The 22,630-nt window shown below is 38.8% G+C and overlaps 1 protein-coding gene across 1 annotated transcript in view; it reads left to right on the forward strand.

Annotated features, from left to right (window-relative positions):
* Nucleotides 1-22,630, forward strand: part of VAT1L (vesicle amine transport 1 like) — a 123,370-nt gene that overhangs the window by 26,411 nt on the left and 74,329 nt on the right. The window lies entirely within an intron of this gene.

Below are 22,630 nucleotides of genomic sequence, written 5' to 3' on the forward strand. Positions count from 1 at the left end.
TGTGATGATCTAGAGTATAATTCATTGAAGGTTTGACACACTCAATCAGTTGCAGAAAACTGTTACTGATGAATAGTCCTATGTCTTATAAGAAATGGTCCGTTTTATTGGAGATTCACATAAAGTCATTAACACCCTCTAAATTTTATAAAAGCATAGAATTGTAAAGTGTTAAGGGGCCTCAGAAGCAACCTAGTCCAATTTGCACGTGGCCAGGAATTTCTTCATTAGCCTACCAAAGATGCAGTTATCCATTCTCCATTGGAAGACCTCTGTTGAAGGAGAACTCACCAGTACGTTTCACTTATAGACAGCTCAAAGCATTAGGAAACGTTTCCTTATACTGAGCTGGGATCTTTTTCCTCACATGTTCTACCCACCACTCTTAGTTTTTCCCTCTAGGGTGAAGCAAAACAAGGTCTCTTCTATATGATAGCCCTTTAAATTCATGAAGACAACAGTTCTGTTCACTTAAATCCTATCCTTTCTTCTCCCAGCTACACATCCCTAGTTCCTTCAGTACATCATGGCTTTGAATCTCCTCACCATCCCAGCCACCCTCCTCTTTGGAAGTACTCCAGCCTGTAGATGCCCTTTTTACAATGCAGTGTCTAGTACTGAACACACTGTTCCAGGTTTGGTCTGACTAAAGCCAAGAACAAGAAGACCATCATGTCTTTTGCTTGGTCTACTCTTCTTCTGTTCATAACACTGCATTAGGGCTTTTGGCTGCCTTCTAACATTGTTGAGTTATTTAATTTGAAATCACCAAGACCTCAGGTCTTTTCTCAATAAATGATCAATAAACAATGTCTTCACCATTTCATATTTGTACATTTGATTTTTTTTAAAAAATTAAATCTTTTAAGAATGCTTTTACCCCATATTTGCTTCCCAGTAATCTCCCCATACACTCCATTATAAAAATAACAAAACCTTCTGATACACAACTATGATTAATAGTATACCCACCACTTCTCACCTATAGTTTACCCCCTCTCTAGCAAGAGGAAGGAAGTGTGTTTCTTCATCCAGATAAGTATCTGTAGCTAAAAGTTGGGCAATGCTTTAAATCTGAATTCCATTGTCTTTTAGTGTCTTCTTTGTTTACATTATAATAATCATTGTGTGTATTGTTCCCCTGGTTCTGCTTTCTTTACTCAGTATCAATTTACTCAAGTCATATGTAAAGTACTGCCCCTTTCTTATATGGACACTTTCTTTACTGGAAAGGGCAGAAAGGGAACATTTATGTGAGAAACACAGAGAAAAATAGCTTGAGAAGAGCTATAGACAGTTCTAGAAGGACCTGAATGAAATCATTCCTCACTCAAGTAAATTTACTGACAGATGGCTATAGGGCATTATTTCTTTGTAGGTAATATATGTGAATGTTTTTTAGGATATGGACATTTATTGCTGGAAAACTGAACCAAAGAATTGTGGAGAACTATGGGAAAATTCTATATTGATTATTTGTATCAAATGTGACATAAATCTGGATTTGGGGTTTGTATAGGAACTCCAGTAGTGAATAGTAGACCTAGGTCTCACACACACACACACACACACACACACACACACACACACACACACACACACATTTACCCAAGGACCGTGAGAATGAGTAGCTGCAATGTGGTTACCGCCTATCCCTAGTCTGCCAGCATGGGTACAGTTAGGGTAAGTGAGCTGGCCCTAGTCTAAGAAGAGAAAACCTAAAGAGAGTTGAGGGCATGTCCTTCTCATGGTACTACAACATTCCATTATAATCATACACCATAATTTGTTGATTCCCTGATTGATAGTTGTCCACTTTGTTTCTCATGTTTGTGTAACTGATTTTAAAAAAATCAATACCTGTGATGCTTCCTGCCTGCCTTCCTTCCCAAGTCACTCAGCTTCTCTGTATTTCAGTTTCCCCATCTATAAAAATGAGGGGCTTGGACTATGTAGCCTTTGAAACTCCCTTCCAGATTCAGATTTACAAGCCTGTGATCTTATGATTTATAGTTGTAATAATAGCGAGCATTCATTTAGGGCTTTAAGGTTTTACAAGGCACATTATAGATGTTATCTCATTATATCCTCGAATTAGTCCTGGGAGGTCAGTGCTATTATTATCTTCATTTTTCAAATGAGAAAACTGAGCGTGAGAGAAGTGGATTGACTTGTGCAGGATCACACAGCTGGTAGATATCTGAGGTAGGATTCAAATTCAGGTCATCCTGACTCCCAAGTACATCCACTTTGCCACCATGCTTCCTTTCAGAATTATCCCTATTAAGTGTTATGTTGTTGGCATCATCTGGGTGAGGTTTTTTTCCCAAGCTCATTTCTGTTATCTCATACATTAGTGCTCCTACCCAGTTCTGTCACCAAGCAAAATAGTACAGAGGGAAAAGAGAAAAGGGCTCTGGACAGAGCCTTGGGAGGACATTTATGTTTGGTTAATGTGATCTGGGTGAAGATCCAGTAAGAGACTGAGGAGCAGATGCGTAGAGAGAGAAGCAGGAGAAGCCAGAACAGTGACATGGAGAGCAAAAAGAGAAGACAGTCTCCAGGAGAAGTGGGCAATTAACCCTGTCAAAAAGCTGCAGAGAGGACAAGACAGATGAGAAGTGACAAAAAGCCATTTGATTTGGTGATTAAGAGATCGTTTGTAACATTAGAGAGAACTGTCTCAATGGAGTGATGAGGCTGAAAGCCAGACCATGGAGAGTTAAGAAAAGAGTGAGAGGAAAGAAAGTGGAAGAACGCATTGTAGACAGCCTGCTCCAGGAAGTCAGGAAAGATGTGGGACAATCGATTGTTAGTGGGGATGAAGGGGTCAGGTGAGTATGGGGAGGCTGAGGCACGCTTGTATGCAGTAGGAAAGCAGCCAGTAGCCAAGGAGACTGTGCAAGTTGAGAGAATAGGAATGATCGAGGGAACAATTAGCTGGAGAAAACCGGAAGGAATGGAATCGTCTATGCATGTAGAAAAGTTTGATCTGGCAAGAACCACCTCTTCATGTGAGACAGGAGTAAAGAAAGAGATAGTGATGGGAGGTGACTGAGTGGTATTAGATGGTGTTAGATGGGGAGGAGGGGAGAAGTGGGAACAGGAGGCCCCCACTCTTAACCCATCAGGCCGGCACTGCAGAGGTGTGCTCACAGGAGGCCAGCCCCATCAGCACTTCCACTCCTGTGAGCCCTGCAGCTGGTGACTGGAGGAATGGAAACTATTGAAAAATTAAACAGAACAAAACCTCTCTATCACACCCTTCATTAATAATAGAGGGAACCATACATTAACATCATGGGCTCAGGGAGATATTTACTGGGCATTTGATGTAAAGTGTAATGGGGTGTGCTTCAATTGCTGACTGGGAAAATTGGCTCAGCTCTTTCTAAATGTCAGACATTTCTGAGCACTTTAATTACACTGCTCTCCACCTCACCCAAGTGATAGGCCTACAGTTGAGTCAAAAGTATATTTTGTACATTTTTAAATAGAATATGGGAATCATGCTACTCGTACCGAGTCCCTCGGACTCATATAGGGTACCCACAAAGCCTTTGTGGAGTTTTACCCTGTGTTTTCTCTTTTGCCCAAGGCTTTAAGCAATGATTTCTATAGTTTTATTTTTCTTGATGCCTCTTGTTTTTGTATCACAGTCTTTTCTTTATAGAATGCCTCCCTCCTCCATTGCCGCCCCCTTGTTAAGCAAAAACCATGGATACAGTGGCTTCCAATGACGTAGGCAACATTCTCTTCTCATAGTTGTCATCTTCTCTCCTGAAGGGAGGGAAGGATATTTCATTATCTAGTCTCCAGAACCATTATTGGCTTTTTGATCACTGTGAGTTTGAATTCCTTTTCAGTGATTTTTTTGAAAATGTATTGTAGTTGTGTCTATTGTCTTCCTAGTTCTGTACTTCCTTCGTCATTACTTTACAGAAATCTTCCCACATTTCTTTGAAATTCCTCATGGCCATCATTTCTTTAAGAACTGAATAATAATCTTCCATTACATTCATATGCCACAGTTTATTCAGCCATTCTATGGGTAGGTAGGTGGCACAGGGGATAGAGTGCTGATCCTGGAGTAAGAAGATTCATTTCCCTACGTTCAAATCTGGCCTCAGACAATTACTAGCTGTATGATCTTGGGCAAGTCACTTAAACCTGTGTGCATTAGTTTGTTCATTTGTAAAAATAAGCTGGAGAAGGGAATGGCAAGCCACTCCAATATCTTTGCCAAGAAGACCCCGAATGCAGTCACAAAGAGTGACACAATTGAACGAAACCACATTCAGCTATTCCCCAGCTGATAGACATACTCTTTGTTTCTAGTTTTTTGTTACCTCCCAAGTGTTGCTGTGAATATTTTGGCATTTTTCTTCTGGTTTTGACCTACCCCACCCTCTCTTGGGGTAAGTGCCCAGTTCTATTTCTCTATTAAACAAATTTGACAAAAACTTATGGAGTGTGCACTATGTCCAAGACTTCTACTAGAGTCCTACTGATGCCTCCCTATGCTGTGGAGGTGTCCCTGGCTTCTTAAAGATGTGCATGTGGCACATATGCTCTGGTGTGGCCTGTCAAGCTAGAAAAGCTTTGGGGGCAGCTCTGGGGATGGAGGCCCAGAAAGATTGTCTTTCTTTTATCTGTGGATCAGCTTAGGTAAGTTCAGAGAGGCTTATCTCCAGGGCCATAAAGTAATGAATTTTTTGGCCACTGAAATTCATGAATCTGCCTGCCAAAGCTTTGGAGAGGGGGCTCAGTGCTGGAAAGTCCTTCAGATAGTTCCACATTTATTTTCTGTTGCTTCTCCTTTTACACTCTACATTCCAAACAAACAGGCCTGCTCCCTGGAATTGGCATTCCATCTTCCACCTCCAGGTTTTTGTACAGGCTGCCCTCAAATTCCTGGAACATCCCCCTCCTTCATCTCTGCTCTACCTTCAGAACCAAGTGTGAATGCCCCTTTTCTGACTTTCTGAGTCAGAAAAGCAACTTGAGGGCAGAGTTTGTCTTTGCTTTTTGCATTTGTGTCCCTAGCACTTATTACAGTTCTTGGCAATGCTTAATGAATGATTTTCTATTCACTTATTTATTCAGAGGCATTTCTTGAACCCAAGACTTCCTAACCCAAAAGGCCGCCGATAAAACATTGAACCTGGAGCCAGGAAGACCTGAGTTCAAATTCTGCTTAAGACATTTACTGTCATATGATGCTGGGCAAATCATTTAACCTTTATTTGCCTCTGTTTCCTCATCTGCACAATGAAAATTATAATAGCACCTACCTCCCAAGGTTGGTGTCTGGATAAAATAAAATAATATTTGTAAAGTGCTTTATAAACTTTAAAGTACTCTAAAAATGCTTACTACTGCTACTATTGTCCATTACCATACTGTCTTCACATAGCAGGCACTTGATAAAGGCTCAGTGAATTAGTGGAAAGAGAGATCAATGGATTCATGTTCCTGTATCTTTGAAGCATTAATGGGAAGGAAAGGCTCTTACTAGCCATTGGGACAAGACATATACAAAAATGAGCATAATACAAGTTAGAATATGTTGGGGGCTTCTACCTTTCTGGTTTCTTTTCAGTAAGGAATACTCTAGAGCTGGATTTAAGTCATGGGTTTCATCACATAGGGTGTCAGTGATACCTAAGCAGTCAAATTTACCTCCTAACATTTACAATGCTGATTCATCTCACTTATTGCTTTAACTTTGGACATTTGTGTCTAGACATTCAGACCTTGAGTCTTGCTACTGTCTTGTTTCTTGAATTTTTGTCTCCTGTGAACTTGTGAGTGTCTCAGGCAAATTTTAGATTTTCTTTAGGGCTGGCTTGATGGTTATATACAGAGACAGTATATGCTATCCTTCTAGCTTAATGCCCTTTTGATTAGATTTGCAAGATACCAGGCAAATGCATTCTTAACAGCCTTTGTCAGGTACTGGACAGGAGTCTGTAATCCCTGTATTTAAATCCAGGATCCAGACATACAAATCCCAATCTTAAATACTACCTTCTTAGGTTCTTCACTTTCCGTGTCTGAATATTACCTACCTGACAAGGTACAGATCAAATGATATTTTTTAAAAATTAAAAAAAAAGAAATTTAAATTTTTAAAAGATAAAATAATATAATGTTTAGAAAATGCTTTATAAACCTGAAATCAATCAATCAGTCACCAAGCATTGATTAAACTATTATATGTTAGGCACTATGCTAGGTACTAAGGATACAAAGGCAAGTAAAGTAGCCCCTGCCCTCGAGGAAATTCCATTCTAATGGGGTGGGGAGAAATTGTAGGAGCTATACAAAGTAATCTGTTGTAGGGAGACAGCGGGGTGGGGGAAAAGCACAAAAGACCTCATTTAAGATGTGACCTTGGTCTGAGTCTTAAAGGAAACCAAGAATTCCAAAAAGTAAAGAAGGGAGAGCATTCCAGAGGGACCGTAAGTACAATGACACAGAGATGGGAAATGGAGCATCATTTATGAGGAACAGCAAGTAAAGCAAGGACAGCAGAACCATAAAGTATGAGATGGGGAGTAAGATGTCAGAGGACAGGAAAAGTACAGGTTACGAAGTGCTTGAAACGCCAGCCTTGTTTGTGTTCAGTTCTAGAGGCAACAGGGAGCCATTTGAGTTTATTGAGTTGGGGGGGGGGGGGGGGGTAGGGAGTAGCATGGACAGACCTACCCTTTAAGAAAGTCACTTCTGTTGCTGCATGAATTGGACTTAGGAGATACCTGAGTCAGGGAAACCAATTTAGAGGCTAGTGCAATAGCCCAAGTGAGAACTGATTAAGGCCTAAACTCAGAGAGTGGTTGTATGAGGGCAGAGAAAAAGGGAAATGCGGAAGATGTTATGGAGATAGAAATAATAAGATTTGGCAACTGATTTGATCTGATCTGAGGGCTGAATTGAGGATGACCAAAGTTGTTAGCCTCAGACACTGGAAGGATCGTGATACCCTTGGATAGAAATTGGAAAGTTTAAAAGTGAAGTAGGCTTGTCAGGAAATATGGTGGGTTGGGTTTTTTTGTGGGGGGGAGGAGGGCGGAAGGTTTGGACACAAGTGCTGCATACATATTGGTTGTTATTATTCCTAAATTGTGTGTTATGTGTATTGAACAACTTTAATAATTTTATTGAAATGCTTTACCAATAAAGGATTTTTCAATAGTCTTCCTTATCTTCTTTGTAATGTAATCCTCTTCACATATTGTATTTCTACAAACGGTACTGCATTTATCCTAAATGAGTTCTAAAAATCTGATTATTCCTTGGGTGAGGCCCAGTCTATGTTCTTGTTTTGTTTAGGGGTTTTTTTGGAGTGGGGAAGGCAGGGCAATTGGGGTTGTGACTTGCCCAAGGTCACACAGCTAGCAAGTATTAAGTATCTGAGGCCACATTTGAACTCAGGTCCTCCTGACTGGGGGGGGGGGGAGTATGGGGAGGAGCTGGTGCTCTATTCACTGCATCACCTAGCTGCCCCTAAGGGTTTTTTTTTAAGTGCTTTAAGTGAAATAATTTAGAAATGTTATGGTTATTTGAATCATCCCCAATGCTACCAGTCTACTTTAGTCTCTTATCATGTCTTCTTAGGACTGTTACAAAGCCTTTTCACTGATCTTCCTGACTCCACTATCTCCATTCATAAGGTCATAACTGTACAGGTTGAAGGGAATTCAAAAGGCATTTAATTTGGTATTTTTATTTTACAGATGAGGAAACTGAGGTCCATCAGGTTTAATTGCCTTGCCCAAGATCACGAAAGTAGCAAAGCCTCAGAGGCAGGATTTGAATCTATATCCTCATCCTAGAGCCTGTTCTCTGTATCATGCTTTCTCAGTTGCTACTGTCTCCTTCATGTTCTTATGCACAGATCTAACCACCTGTGTTGCTTCTTCCCTCTTTCCCACAAAGTTTTTGTGGCTCCTTGTTGTCGATAAGATTAAATAGAAACTCAGCCAGTGGTCAATGATTTCTCAAACCTCTTTCTAATCCATCCTTTCAGGCTTATCTCACAGTGATTCTCTTCATAAACTGTGTCCCAATTCAATAAGCTTGGCCTCTATTCTTGTCCTCACTTGTCCTTGCCTCTTTACACCTGCTCATTATCTCCCATGCCCAGAATGGACTCACCCACCTCTTAAAACCATTTCCATTCTTGAGATCTAGCTCAGTTACCGCTCCTTGAGAATGGTCCAACTCTTCTTTATGTCCTAACATTTTACTTAGACACTTCTTCATGTTCTTCCATGGATTCAGAACTGGAAGAAGCGTTGAGGCTTAAAACCCAGGTCATTTGCTTCCACATCCAGCAATCTTTTCACTATACCCAAACAATCACTCTGTGCCAACCAATATGTATTCCTTGGGGAAAATTTCCTTTCTTCCTTACTGATGCTTCTCTTTTAGTTAAGGGGAAAATTAGAAAATAGCAAATAGTGTGCCAGTCCCAATAGCTATATGCTCACCTGAGTGCCGTGGCTGGCAAAATGTCCTTGACAACTACTTTCTAAGTAAGTGCTTGCTTTGTGCCGTGGCAACAGAATGGAGTCTCTACAGAGAAATTCCCAAGATCCTAGAAAATATTATGTCTGGCTCCAACTTGTTGAGATTACTGCTACAGACTGAGTTTGGGGAGATGCAGTCTACCTTAGAATCTTAATACTTGTGGAGTCATTGTTCAATGCCTGTCTTTGACTTGCCTACCTGCTTCCCACCAGAGGAAGACTGGCACCAATAAAGGGCAGCATAGTGTAGTGAAAAAAAGTATTAGATCTGGATTCTCAGCTCTGGCACTTTTGACTATGTTACCCTTGGGCAAGTTATCTGTGGTCATCTCCCTTATTTGAATGGGAGCTTCTTGAGGGCAGAGACTAGTCCTTATTCATATTTGTATCTTTCTCAGCACTGAGCAGAGAATAGATGTTTAATAAATGTTTCTTCAACAGAATTAAACTGTTATAAAGTACTAGCTTCCTTATATTAAAATGTTTTTGAGTTTTTTTATCTACAATTCATATGCAAATCTCATCAAATCTTAGACCCTATCACATTAGAAGGAATGTATTTGCTCATACTTGAGGAAATAATGAGTCCTTTTCCTATATCTTTGGGTTTGGGATAAAACCGCTTCCTTTAAGCCTTTGAGAATGTAAATCATGCTTAATTAGAACATAAAGTCTTGTTACTGTTAAGTCACAGAAACTCAGAGCCCCAAAGGACCTCAGAGGACATCTAGCCCAAGCCTGACTTCAGGCAGATATTCCCCTCTATGGTAACCCCAACAAATGATTATCCAGCCTCTGCTTAGAGACTACCACCGATCTAGAACTTACTGCTTTATGAGGCAGCCCAATTCCCTTTGAAGTAGCTCTAATTATTAAAAATGTATCTTTACATTAAGCCTAAATCCCCTTACTCCAACTGCTATTCGTTGCTCTCAGTTTTGCCCTCAGAGCCAAAGAAGAAAAGTCTACTCCCTCTTCTGCAACATTCTTTCAAAGTCTTGAAGATAGCAATTATCCTCACTCCCCAGGTCTCCAGTGTTCTTTTCTCTAAACTAAACATTTCCAAAACCTTCAACTAGTCCTCATAGGATAAAAAAGCACCTGCTGTTTAGCAGCACTTCATAAACTGTGGGTTATGACCCCATATGGGTTTGTGAACAATTTGGCAACAGGAAAAGGTTTCTGAATGTACAACTACCAAAAATTAATTAGAACTCAAACGCATAATGAATCCAAGTTGTTTCTGGCAGCACTTGCCCATTTTGCATCTCACAACTTCACTACAGTCTTGGTTCTGAACACAAAACATGCATACTTTGCACTGTTCATGCTGTCACACTACACACTGCCAATGAATGATACCAAAATGCAGAAAGGGGTCTCGAGTGGAAAAAGTTTAAGAAGCCCTGGTTAGCCATTCTTGTAGACTTTCTTTGAATGTGCACCAGCTTATACAATGTCCCTTCTGAAACAGGAATAGCTCACATCTTTATAATGCTTTACAATTTATGTTGTTCAGTCATTTTTCATTCATATCTGACTCTTCTTGACCCTACTTGGGGTTTTTTTTGGCAAAGATACTGGAGTAGTTGGCAGTTTCATTCTCCAGCTCATTTTACAAAGGAGGAAATGGAGGCAAACAGGGTTAAGTGTATGTCCAGAGACATACAGCTAAGTGTCTGAGGTTGGATTTGAACTCTATCCAGCTGCCCAATTTACAAAGCATTTTCATGATGACAGTCCTTTGAGGTACATAATGCAAATATTATCAGAGACTGATTAGTCAAGAAAGCAAGAATTTGTTAGGCACTTGCTCTGTGCCAAGCATTGTGTTAGTGCTAAGCACTGAGATCACAAAGAAGCAAAATGCAGTTGCTGGTCTCAGAGAGCTCACAGGCTAATGAAGGAAACAACCTGTAGACATTTATGTACAAACGAGATATGGACAAATTGGAAAAAATAGGGCAAATGAGCTAATCTTAGGAGGAAGGCACGGGTATTAAGGGAAATTTGAAAAAGCTTCTTGCAGGAGATGTGATCTTGTCTGGGACCTGAAGGAAGTCAGGAAAGCCAGGAAATAGAAACTCATAGAGATGAAGTGACTGACCTAGGGTCACACAGCAAGTAAATGTTAGAATTAGAATTTAAATAAAGGTTTTCCAATTCTCTGTCATACTACTGCTTCTCTATAACTCTTACTCACTAGGTGAGTAAGTATTTGGATATATGTGCCAGGCACTGTCCTAGGTGCTTTCCAAATATTCTCATTTGATCCTCAAAACTACCCTGTGAAGTAGGTATATTTTCCTCATTTTACATTTGAAGAAACAGAGGTAAATAGAGATTAAGTGACTAGCCCGGGGTCACACAACTAGTAAATGTACCTGGCCCAATTTGAATTTGAGTCTCCCTAGCTTCTGGTCTAGGAGTCTATGCTTTGTACCACCAAGTTATATCCTATATAACGAAAAATTTAAAAAACAGGAAAAAAAAAAACCAGTTCAGCAAAACTAACCAACATACCAACCAAATCTGACATTACAGACATTATTCTACACCCATTTTCTCCCACTTATGCAAATAAGGGGGGGAGGTAAATTCTTATAGTTCTTTTTTGGGGCCAGGCTTGGTCATTATAATTTTGTAGCATTCAGTTTCAATTTTTGTGTTATGTCCATTTATATTGTAGCCATTGTGTGTGTTTTCCTGGTTCTGCTTGCTTCACTTTGAAGCAGTTCTTGAAGGCAGGAATTGTATTTGTCATATCTCCAATCCTTAAGACAACATCTGGAACATAGCAAGTACTTAATAAATGCTTTTTCATTCATTTATTTTTCATTCATGACATTCACAACTTGTTTAATTATTCCCCAATCATTGGGAATGTACTTTGCTTCCAGATTTTTGTTACTACAAAAATAACTGCTGTAAGTATTTTGGTATATGGGGGACAGACGGTTCTTTTTAATATTGACCTCCCCTAGGTCATTTTCATACAAACTGCTTCCTTGGTCACACAAATAATCAACAATAAAGAGTTTTAGCAGGAGTACTGCTCAACAGGCAAACACAGGGAGGGGAGTCAAAATGTAAGCTAATGTTCTGTACAATTTGGGGTCCCCTGTCTCTTGGAGGTTTGGCTGGCTTTGTTAAATCAGTGTATTTTTTTCTGACTGGAGATATTGCAGCTAGAGCAGCCAACTTGGGGATGGGGTAGCAAAAATAACAATTGGTCCCTACAAAACTAAAAAGTTCTGGTGCAATCAGCCTAAATAAGAGCTTCTGGTGAACCGTGGCCCTATAGACAATCCCACTTCCATTTGGACTGTGCTATACATTCTCCATAACTTTGGTGAACACCTTTAGTAAGCATATATCTCCTGTTTTATGCCTCTTGTAATAATCAGAAAGTTATTGAAAAATATCACTTTTATGAAATATTTCAAAGTATCATGCATACTCTTGATATATGCATGAAAGAAAACATGTTGGGAGAATCTATAAGGCTGTATTTTGCTCCAATGAATCACATAATTTTTATACTTAACCATGGAGGGATTTTGTATTATCTAAATACCTTGTAATCAATTGTGTGTTTGTAAAATATATAGTCTGCTATGGAATATTAGTTATGAAAGTTGTCCTGTTCTTTTCTTATATCATCATCAAGGATATCATGGATTGTGCTCATAAAATTTTTGTATATGTGGGAAAGTAGGCATAACAGTTAACCATTATTAATAGCTTCAGTCACCTTTTTGGGGTATAGTGACGTTTGAAATGGTTTCATATCTTTGGATTTTTCCTCTTTTTCATAAGTCTAGAATGTGCCATAAATATTGTGTCTCTTCCAGCATGGATCCCCTCTGTCTAGTTTGGCTGTTTTCCCCATCTTTGTTTCCTCAGTGTTATTTCCATGACTCAGCACATTAATGACTATAAAATTAGAATCTAATTATGTCTAATAATGTCCTTGATGTTAAAAAGAGTTTGTTATAAAAACCTTTACAGATCTTTTCCATTTTTCTTTTATTCATTCTACTGCTTCCAGTTTCGTCCCGGAATGTTCTGGGCATGATTTTGCTTAGTCGAGTTTCTTAGTAAGCTTTCATCAAACTTGGTTTTTCCTCCACTATGTGCCTCACTATTCTTTGAGGCAATACGTCTACTATATTTCTTTAGAAGATTTATAAGTAAGTTTACATTTAAAACTAGAGTTATCCTTGGTTGCCATATAGCTCTCCTTGGCAAGGTTAGCAAGTATTTACTGTATGAGACCATTTCTAGGCTCTTTTGAATTCTTTACTATTAAAGAATATTATTATTATTAAAAGCTGATTTGCATCAGTAATCTTTAAAATAAATTGTTATAATCAGCATCAGTCTGTCCTCCAGTCAAACACCCCCTTTTTTGTTTCAATGCCTTATTTAAATAGGTTAGATTAGAATTGTCTGTTTTAATTACATAACTGTTTTCCTATTTTAATTTTTTTTATTAATTTTGATCTTTAACAAGCCCCTGGTATGACTGCATAGAGATGGTTTAGTAATTATTCCCACAAAAGCAATGAATCATTTCCTATCAGCTAAGATATAATTAATTTCATTTTTGTGACGTTAGTCTTCACTGTGTCTGGTGCCTCTTGAATCGTTTTTCAAATAAAGTAATCTTAATGTATAGACATGAAGCATCTGGGGAGTCTCTAAGTCTTTAACCTTTCTCATTTCTTAACTCTTAAACCATATTTTCCAATAATTGTCTACTGCCCGTGCTCACCTTTACGTTGAAATAACTGAGTATCAAAGTATATGTTGCTTTAATTTGGAGGGTCTTTTAAAGTTCTTCATATATTTTCTCTATCTCCTTATCTTCTGCAACTGGTGATAGTGTATTAGCTCATTATCATCATGGTGGTCTTTTTGAAAATGCTTATAATGAGCTTAAAATTACAAGATGAACAAATGTCCTATAAAATCATGTTTCTTCTTTCCTTCTGACATACAAGAAAAACATCTCAATCATCTCCTTTATTTGATAACCCAAGAAGAACCTAAGATCCCCTCTTCCATTTGCTTTTGTTTATAGTGAGAGTGTCAAGATCTCTATGGTTAATTTCCTCCAGTAGTAGGTCCATTTGTTGGTTACTGGTCAGGAATCTCACATTTAGAGTATCAGTAACCAAGGCAATGTTTACAGATGGTCTAAAAGCAATGTCATTCTTAGCTCCTTCGTTTCCCTTTTCTGTCACTCTCCCACTGCTGCTGGAGAAGCAGAAGGGGGCCACAATAGCACTGAGGATTATTTTGTATTTTTTGTTCCATGCAGTACCACGAATAAGGAATTCATCACTAAGTGGTCAACCTACTGGCAATGAGCCTCTCTCCATTCTTAGCTGGGCTGATCTATGGAAAACAGAAACTCTGATTGGACCATACTTGAAGCTTTCTCACCATTGCTCTCCCGTGTCATATGTAGAGTTTTGCGTCATCTTCACACCATGAAGAGGCACCAGAGTGGGGGCCTTGCTAGTTAATAAATGAATTGCAAATGACCAAAGGAATTATTGAATGTTCTCTTTTTCCAGATTGTCTAGAACCAAACCCAGTCTGTATCTCAGCCAACTGCTCTAATAACCCATATGCTCATGTTTACTTCTCTATGATCCATATGGTTGTACAAGCTTTAAAAGTACAATATCTGATTAATAGATCATGTGGGGTTCCAATTAAGGCAGCAAGTGACAGTGATAAGGAAAGGAGATATTCCTCAGAGCAGTTTAAAACAATCCAAAGGATGGAACTACAGTAATTCAACATTCCATTGATTGAGTGGCAGTTGACATAGTGGAAGGAGCAAGGGAATGGTTATCAGGAGACCTGGGCTTCAATACAAGCTCCATCTCATTGTGTCATCCTAGACAAGTCATTTCCCCTCTAGGAGCCTATTTCCCTATCTGATAAAATAAGATGGTTGAAGTAGGTAGTCTCTTATAGTGCTAATATTCAGTGTTCTGTGTTCTAAGGTTTCTTTTAACTCCAACATTTTATGTTCTAAGGTCCCTTCCATCTTTAACAAATTCTATGGTATATGGTCCATTATAGCTTCTAAGGTTCCTTTCAGCTCTTAGATCTGTTAATCTATGATTCTTTCATTCACCTGACCACCCCTATGGTCAAGGGAATGTGGAGGGAAAGAGGGAGAAAAATTTTTTTCCCCTCTACTCTGTGCAAACTACTTCCATATCCTGAGCCCCAAGCCAAGAGTTAATTTTTATACCAAAGGTATTTAAATATTTTCAACAAAGACTCCAGTGAGCACAAAGTATTTGCTTTTCAGAGATCAGGCAAAAACCCTAACAAAGAATTCATTAAGAAGACCAAAAATGTTAATATTTTAAGCCAGGACTGTGCTCATTCTGTTCTGTAAAATTACCACATGGTTAGCGGTATGAATGTTCATTCCTGAGCTTTGTATTAATAGAATCTTTAAGTGGGAAGGGACCTCAGAGGTCATTTCCAGGGTAGTGAGCCCCCTCCTACAAGCACAGCAGAGTCTCAACTGCCTCAGATGCTATTAAATCATTGTCTATAACCTTCCCCTGGCAGACCATATGGTCACTCAGCCCCTTCCTGCTTCATACAGCCCATGCTTCTCAGAGATGGGGACATTTTTAGCCTACCCTTCTACGTAGGGGATACGTCTTCATGGAGAGGCAGCCTGGTGGCTTACCTGGGTTCAAATCTTGGTTCAGATACTTCCTTGCTGACTAACCTTTGACAAGTCACTTGATTTCTCAGGGCCCCAGTTTACTTCTTTGTAAAATGGTGATAGTCCTCACTGCCTTCATAGAATCTTTATGAGGATCAAGTGAGATAAGATGTGTGTTTGTATAATATATAATATATCCATATGTCATACACACATATTCATATATACATATATAATGTGCTATGTAAAACTTGAAGCACTATAAACATGTGAACTGTTTTAAAAATAATTATCTCTTGACCTCCTTTAGCTTGTCTTTCATTAACCCACTAGTATGTCTTCCTCATTTAACAACCCCTTTGGGACCAGAAGGAGATTTCACTGGCCTTTATTGCTTTTCTGAAATTACCAGCTTTCCATCAACTAGCAATTCTCAGAACCTCACCCTTACTGCCTAGCAATGGTATATAAACCCTAGGAGTCAGGATATTTGAATTTTAATTCCATTCCTTCCACTTGCTAGCTATGGGAAAGTCATTTTCCATCTCTGATAGGACCTACCAGAGCATGTGCCCTTCTGGTTTAGCCTTTGGGAATCCATTGTCACCTCCTTGCTACAAAGAGGCACCAGTGTCAGGCTTGAGTCAAGGAGACTACTTCAGTGTGCTGGAAACCAGAAGTAGGCTAAGTGTAAGAAGTGCCCAGATTAGTAAGGTTCTTCTCTTTTTTTGATTGTGAGTTTGCAAGGAAATACATTTTCATTAGTGGAAGAAACTATTATGTAAGTTCAACTCTGGCTGCCACATTTTAGAAAGGATATTAGCAAGTTAGAATATATCCAGAGGAGGTTGACTAGGGTGGTTAGGGGCCTAGAGACCATGTGATAATGAGTTAAGAACGGGATATGTTTTGCCTGGATTTAATCATTTATTTATTCATTCATTCATTCATTCATGCATTTATTCATTTATTTATTTATTCTTTGGGGGGGGGGGCAATTGGGTTTAAGTAACTTGCCCAAGGTCACACGGCTAGGTTTTTTGTTTGTGTGTGTTAAGTGTCTGAGGTCGGATCCGAACTCAGGTCCTCCTGACTCCAGGGCCAGTACTCTACTCACTGAGCCACCTAGCCACCCCATTGCTTGGATTTATTAAGTGGCTCCCATGTGCCAGGCACAGTGATACCTAAGAAAAGACTTGATTTTATCTTCAAGTTTTGAGGGTCTGTTATGGGGAAGAAGGGTTACTCTTTTTTTGCTTACCTCCAGAGAACAAAATTGGGAGCAAAAGTTGGAAGTGCAAGAGAGGCAGATTTAGGCTTTAGAAAACTTCCAAACACTTAGAGACATCCAACAACAGAATGGATGTCTTTGAGAGGTTGTAAACCACCTGTTACTGGTACTCTTCTGGGAGAGGTTAGACGACCACTTGTTGACCAGCTGTTTGGTATTCTTGCTTCAGGTAAAGATGGAATGAGATAACCTCTTACATTCCTTTGAATTCAAGATCTAGAATTCCATTAGTTTGCCCTTCTTACAACTTATTTTTTTTCAGTTTAGAAATTTCCTAAGGGGCCTCCTCTTTTGTCATCCAGCATCTCCCTACTAGCCAACACTACATGCCTTCTTCATATCTGTGCTTTTGAAAACCTTTTCCTTACAACCTAAATGAGATCAATATGGTTCCAGACCTGTAAGTCCAATATTTCCTTCTTTTATGTTCTGCATGTCCCAGGAAGAAATTTTAGTGAGCCAAGCCATTTTGCTGCATTAGGAAAACTGTTTTCCATTATGACAAGAGCCATTTGGATAAATAGGACCAAAGGATTTAGAGCTGGAAGGGAGCTTGGAAACCATCTGGTCCAAATCTTGCCTTTTACCAAGGAAGGAATAGACACTGAGAAGGTAAGGTATTTATCTAAGGTGGCTTAGGTGCTGGGATTTGAATCTAGACCCTTCTGAAAACAAACCTACTATGCTTTATTTTTTTTGCCCTCTACTAGAAAAGTCATTTTAAAGTAGAAACCAATGATACTGGGATTCCTGAAAATGGAGAAGAAAGTGGGCAAAGAAACTAAAAGCAAATTTCTGTCTTCCATGTCTTAAGAATTCATTTGCACACTTGTGCATACACGCATGTGCACATGCGCGCACACACACACACACACAGGGAGAGACAGATTTATGAGCTTTAATACCTGAGAGGCTTCAGGGCATTAATTGCTGATTCCTCCTTAGGTACATTAATAAGAGCCTTGAAGGAAGTGATAGTTCTGCTGTAGTCAGTCATTGAATAAGCATTTATCAAACATCAGCTACATGGCAAGTCCCACTGTGCCAAGGGCTGGGGATACAAAGAAAGCCGAAAGACAGTCCCTGCCCTCAAAGAGCTCATCGTCTAATGGGGGAAATAACATGGAAATAGCTCTGTACAAGAAACTTTATGCTGGAGAAATTAAAAATGATTCATAGAGGGAAACACTAGGATTAAGGCGAGGAGGGATCAGGGAAGACTTCCCATAGAAAATGGCATTTGAAGTAGACTTTGAAGGAAGCCAGGGAAGCTCATAAGCAGAGATAAGGAGGGACAGTATACCATGCATAGGAAATAACCAATGAAAATGCCAAGTCTGGAGGTGGAGTATTTTATGTGAGGAATAGTAAGGAATCCAGCATCACTGGACCAGTGTTGGAGGTGGGGGACGATATAAGATATAAGAAGACTTGAAAGGCAGGCGGGGCCAAGTTGTGAATGATCTTAAAGACCAGAGGAGTTTATGTTTAATCCTAGAGGTGATAAGGAGCATGTATTGAATGAGGAGATGATGTGGCCAGCTCTGTGCCTTAGGAAGATTCATTTGATAGTTAAGTGGAAGATGGAATGAAATGAAGAGAGACTTGAGACAGGAAGACCAACCAGCAGGCTAACGTGGTCATCCAAGTGTGATGTGATGAAGGCTTGTACCATGATGGCAGTAGTGTAAGGGGAGAGAAGATGTATATGAAAAAAAAAGTTGGAATGCTTCACAACTTTGCTGTATTTGTCATCAATCAGACACATCTGGAATACTGGGTTTGGTTCTCATATTTTAGGAAAGATACTGGCAAGCTGGAGAAGATAGTGAACAGAATGGTGAGAAAACTGGAGATTGTGTCATGTGAGCATTGATTGAAAGAACTGGGAAAGTTTAGCCTTGAAAGGAGAAGACTTAGGGGAGAGGTGATAGTTGTCTTCAAGTATCTTAAGGGTTGTAATGTGAAAGAGGGATTTGACTTGTTCAGTTTTGTTCCAGAGGGTAAAACTTAGAGCAGTAGGGGAAAGTTATATGAAAACAAATTTTAAATTAATATAAGAAGTTTTTAGAACTATCCAACGAAGGAGAAAAGTTCATGAGCTCCCATCACCAAAAGCTTTCAAATGGAGGTTATATGACTATTAATTGAAGATGTTTTGAAAAGGGTTCCTGCTTCAGATATGGATTGGGAGAGAAACCTTATAGAACACCCACTTCCCACCCTTAATCATTTTTGACAAACATAATGCAAAAAAGGGCAGTATTGTGCAATGGGTAGAGTTGAGGAAGGGCAGTTTCAAGATCTGGCTTCAGGTCTTACCTCTGATAAATACTGGCTGTATGACCTTGGCCAAGACATTTAAACTCTCAGAAGTAACCTGAAACAAACTAAACATTGTAGAATAGTTGCTAAGCTGAATTGTCAGAGGGAGTTTCTTCACCAAAAGTTTCCTATTCCAAAATAACATGAAAAAGTCCAACAGGTGGATGTGAAAGACTGAATAAAGGAGAGATCATTTCCATCTGGGGCTAACCAGAAGTCTATATGAGAGAAGTAGCATTTGAACTGATACTTTTAAAGGATTGTTAAACAATTAAAAATAATTTTAATTGCCTTTTGCCTTTATTTAACCTTTATTTCTGTCCCATCCAGACTGAACCCTCCCTTGTGACAAAGACAATTGAGTAAAAACATCCAACATAGAAGCCTTATCTGACAGTGCACAGAATAGTCTATTCTAGTAGCTGTCCATTACTCGTTTATGAGAGCAAGTATGGTTTATGATCGATCTCTTCTCCTAGCCTTTCATTGATTTTACATTATTCAGAGTTCAACTTCCTCTATATTGAGTTCTGTCATTTATGTGACTGTAGTCATTTTGCATATTTTTTCTTGGTTCTTTTTTTTGCTTTGCATCTATGCATACAAATCTTATATTTCTCTAAATTCTTCTTATTCTCTTTCTGTATAATAATATTCTATTTCATTCATGTAGTGTCATTTTTTTCAGTCATTCCTCAGGTAATGGGTACCTACTTTATTTTCAGGTTTTGCTGCCACAAAGAGTTGCTTTGAATATTTTAGTACATGTTGGACCTTTGTTTCCCCCTTCTATATCTTTATCTAGTCATATTGCTGTGTCAAAGGCTGCTGACAACTTAGTCACTTTCCCTGCATTAATTCCAAATTGAAATCCTGAATAGTGGAATGGCTTTAGAGCTCCATCAGCATTGTGTCAGCCTGCTACAGAGTGAAGTAAGCAGAGAAGGAAGGAAATATACATCCCTCCTTTCTCTGCAGAGCTATGGGACTATGGTGTGGAACCTTGCCTCTACCGTTAGAATGGCTTGATATGTTGGTTTGTTTTGCTAAACTGTCTTCTCATTTGGTCTAAGAGCTGCCTCTATGGGTAGGGGAAATGGTAGGTATCTATTTGGAAATGATGATAACATAGAAAAAGAAGATAGAATAATCATCTTTTTTTTAATAAAGCGCTGCATCCACGCACTTTTATTCCTACAGCTCCTATAGCATTGACTGTTCTGCCATTTTTTTCATCTTTGCTCAATCTATATTACATGGGGTGAAGTTTGGGAATTGTTCTGATTTTTGTTTTTCTTGCTATCAGTGAATTAGAGCATGTTTTCATGTGGTCATTTATAGTTTACTGATCTTCCTCTGAATATTGTTTATTCATATCCTTTGACCACTATAGGATGATTAACAACTTTACAGGCAGAAGGGCAGCAGAGGGCATTCCAGGCATTTGACCAATAAACATTTATTATGCACCTATTATGTGTCAGGCACTGTGATAAGCACCTGGGATATAAAAAGAGGCAAAAGACAGTCCCTGCCCTCAAGGAGTTTGTAATCTAATAGAGAAGACAATATGCAAACAGATATAGATGACATGAGCCTGTACAAGAAAAATAGGAAGTAATTAGCAGAACGAAAAAGGGTTGGGAAAAACTTCCTGTAAATGATGGAATTTTAGTTGGGACTTGCAGAAGACCAGGGAAAGTATATAGATTGGAATGACCAATGGGCTGGAGGTAGGAAACTGCTGGATATATATGAGGGCAACATGTAATTCGGTATGGCTGGTGTTCCTTGTGGAATATAGGAGATGAGACTTAAAAGATAAGAAAACACAAATTCATACTAATGATTTTTTTGTCTAAATCTTTCAATTCCGAGTCTGGGGCAGGCATATTCATGAAACTTTTATAAGGAGTCAGAAGCATCTCCTTTGTCAATTTAATACAGAATGTCAAATTTTGGAGGTAGCATGGACTGGTGGAAAGACCAGTACACTGAGAGGTGGAGACATGGATTTAATTCCCACCTCTGCCTACCTGACTGTATAGCTTTGGGTCAGCCAGTCCCCACTCCAGCACTGTTTTCTTACCTGTAAAATGAAGGGTTTGGAGAAGATAGGACCTTCTGGCTCTGCCATTTTATGTTCAAAGAACCCTTCCAGATCTGACATGCTGTATTGTAAAGGTCCCTTTCAACTCTGACATTCTGCATCTGATTTTCTAGCATTTTAACAGTGATGAGGAGATTACATTTCCCATCTGATTTTGTCACTAATATGAAGACCTGCAATTAATACAGTAAACAAGTATTGCTTCCTGCAGTTTACTTAAATGGAAATGTTTCCTCTGATTTGTGACATAAGTTCCTAGACAGAAACAGTGATAGTATCTTTAAATGCATGGTCAGTACTAAGAAATTGAGTTCATAGTAACATGTTCTTGATCTTACATGTTCTAAATGTGTATGATGTTCCTCAGGTCATTTAGAATTTAAAAATCACAATAAGCTTTTATGTGCCTGTATTTTCAGTAATCATTTGAATTCTAGTCACTAAATACAAGTAATTAATATTAATTTAATTCAACAAACCATGATTGGCACCTAATGTGTGCAGGAGATTATGCTAGGTTTTGTGGGAGATAGTTGACTTCAGACATGTCCTTACACAACTCAGTCTGGCGGGAGGATGTGAAACACTTCCAGATCATTTTAACATTCAATTAACACAGAAAAGAACAAACAAAATGCTATTGAAAGGCCTAAGAAAGGAAAGGTAACTTCATCAGGAAAGACTTAATGAAATCTTGGTGGTGGTGACATCTGAGCTGGGCCTTGAATGACAATAGCTAGAAATATGGGGAAGGAATAAATTCCAGTCACAGACATCAGTGTAAACACACACAGGCAAAAAATTAAGGTGTGAGTCATGCAGTGACTACAACATTGTAAAGGAAAATAACTGTGAAGACTTAAGGACTATGATCAATATCATTATTGCTGATGATTCCAAAAGACCCACCCCTCACCTGGGAGGTGATGGACTAGACGTGCAGAACGAGAGATGCGTTTTCAGACAAGGTCAACATTTTGTTTGACTATTTGTTATGGGAGGAGGAACTTTTTTTCAGGGAGAGGTTATTGGGGAGTATATGGGAAGATTATTATAGTGATATAAAAAAGAAAAGAGTATCAATTTTTAAAATTGTGCAGAAGAAGCTTCTGAAGACACAAGTGGAATAGTGTTGGCAATATTGTGTTAAACTTATATACTTTAAAAAAAGTCTGTACATACAGATTCACTGTCATACAATCTTTTTATGTTTTTCATTTTATAAGGAAACATTCATGTTTGTCAAGTTCTTAATTAAAAAAAAATGGATTGTATTTGAGACATGGGAATTATTCAGTTTGACCCGGGTAAGGGTCCTTAACCAGAGATCCTTTGACTTCTGAGAAATCCATGGATGGATTTTAGGGGTTCTGTGAACTTGAATGGGAAAAAAAATATTTCCATTAACCTTTGGTTTCCTTTGTATTCTTATGTGTTTTATACATTTTTAAAAAGTTCTGAGAAGGGATTTACAGGCTTCATAAGACTGCCTAAGGGGTCCAGGACACAAAAAAAGGTGAAGAATCCCTGGAGTAGCATAGAAATAGTTTGCAAAGTAATTTGTAATCTGGTTTGGCTAGGGTGTGGGGTTCCTGAAGATGATAGTTCTAAAATGGGGCTGCGAACATTAACTATAGATGACCTTGAATGCCTTAAAAGGA

The sequence above is a fragment of the Petaurus breviceps genome, unplaced genomic scaffold, assembly GCF_028583685.1.
Source record: "Petaurus breviceps papuanus isolate PSGF00001 unplaced genomic scaffold, PetGlider_PUasm1.0 176, whole genome shotgun sequence".
Lineage (NCBI taxonomy): Eukaryota > Metazoa > Chordata > Mammalia > Diprotodontia > Petauridae > Petaurus > Petaurus breviceps.